General features: G+C 48.4%; 1 non-coding gene across 1 annotated transcript; it reads right to left on the bottom strand.

Annotated features, from left to right (window-relative positions):
* Positions 1-1,289: 1,289 nt before the first annotated feature.
* Positions 1,290-1,364, bottom strand: Trnat-ugu. The gene has a single exon. It is a non-coding gene; the product is annotated as a tRNA-Thr (tRNA).
* Positions 1,365-1,774: the final 410 nt, after the last annotated feature.

Here is a 1,774-nt window from a genome sequence, read left to right as displayed (position 1 = left end):
CCTTGCACGGTCCCCGTGAGATCCACATTCCCAACATGTCCACACCACTACATTCGTAGTGCGCCTAATAGATGTTTGCCCCGTGCGCCTAATAGATGTTTGCCCCTCATACTCATTGCTCGTGGCAGATTAATCTACCAAGTGCCGTACGAGTTCGCGCATAGCGTGTGCGTTCGCACAAGAGGGTCAATGGCCGGGAAGCCATATTTTTAACTATATGTGACGGTAGTATTTGTTGCCAAAAGAACAGTTACCCTGGATGACCATGCAGCTTTGTTAGAAATGAAATGATAATTAAATGGACACCCTAGCTGCAAACACACGTTGATGTACAACATTGGGGACATATTGAAAATGTGTGCCCCGACTGGGACTCGAACCTGGGACCTCCTGCTTACATGGCAGACGCTCTATCCATCTAAGCCACCACGGGCACAGAGGATAGTGCGTCTGCCGGGACTTATCCCTTGCACGGTCCCCGTGAGATCCACATTCCCAACATGTCCACACCACCACATTTGTGGTGCGCCTAATAGATGTTTGCCCCGTGCGCCTAATAGATGTTTGCTCATCATACTCATTGCTCGTGGCAGATTAATCTACCAAGTGCCGTACGAGTTCGGGCATAGCGTGTGCGTTCACACAAGAGGGTCAATGGCCGGGAAGCCATATTTTTATCTATATATGACGGTAGTATCTGTTCCCGAAAGAACAGTTACCCTGGATGACCATGCAGCTTTGTTAGAAATGAAATGATAATTAAATGGACAACCTAGCTGCAAACAGACGTTGTTGTACTTCATTGGGGACATATTGAAAATGTGTGCCCCGACCGGGACTCGAACCTGGGACCTCCTGCTTACATGGCAGACGCTCTATCCATCTAAGCCACCACGGGCACAGAGGATAGTGCGTCTGCCGGGACTTATCCCTTGCACGGTCCCCTAGAGATCCATATTCCCAACATGTCCACACCACTACATTCGTAGTGCGCCTAATAGATGTTTCCCCCGTGAGCCTAATAGATGTTTGCCCATCATACTCATTGCTCGTGGCAGATTAATCTACCAAGTGCCGTACGAGTTCGGGCATAGCGTGTGCGTTCGCACAAGATGGTCAATGGCCGGGAAGCCATATTTTTAACTATATGTGACGATAGTATCTGTTGCCAAAAGAACAGTTACCCTGGATGACCATGCAGCTTTGTTAGAAATGAAATGATAATTAAATGGACACCCTAGCTGCAAACACACGTTGATGTACTACATTGGGGACATATTGAAAATGTGTGCCCTGACCGGGACTCGAACCTGGGACCTCCTGCTTACATGGCAGACGCTCTATCCATCTAAGCCACCACGGGCACAGAGGATAGTGCGTCTGCCGGGACTTATCCCTTGCACGGTCCCCGTGAGATCCACATTCCCAACATGTCCACACCACCACATTTGTAGTGCGCCTAATAGATGTTTGCCCCGTGCGCCTAATAGATGTTTGCCCATCATACTCATTGCTCGTGGCAGATTAATCTACCAAGTGCCGTACGAGTTTGGGCATAGCGTGTGCGTTCACACAAGAGGGTCAATGGCCGGGAAGCCATATTTTTAACTATATATGACCGTAGTATCTGTTCCCGAAAGAACAGTTACCCTGGATGACCATGCAGCTTTGTTAGAAATGAAATGATAATTAAATGGACAACCTAGCTGCAAACAGACGTTGGTGTACTTCATTGGGGACATATTGAAAATGTGTGCCCCGACCGGGACTCGAA

This window comes from Schistocerca americana, chromosome 2 (assembly GCF_021461395.2).
Source record: "Schistocerca americana isolate TAMUIC-IGC-003095 chromosome 2, iqSchAmer2.1, whole genome shotgun sequence".
NCBI lineage: Eukaryota > Metazoa > Arthropoda > Insecta > Orthoptera > Acrididae > Schistocerca > Schistocerca americana.
This window is presented reverse-complemented; position numbering and strand designations above follow the sequence as displayed.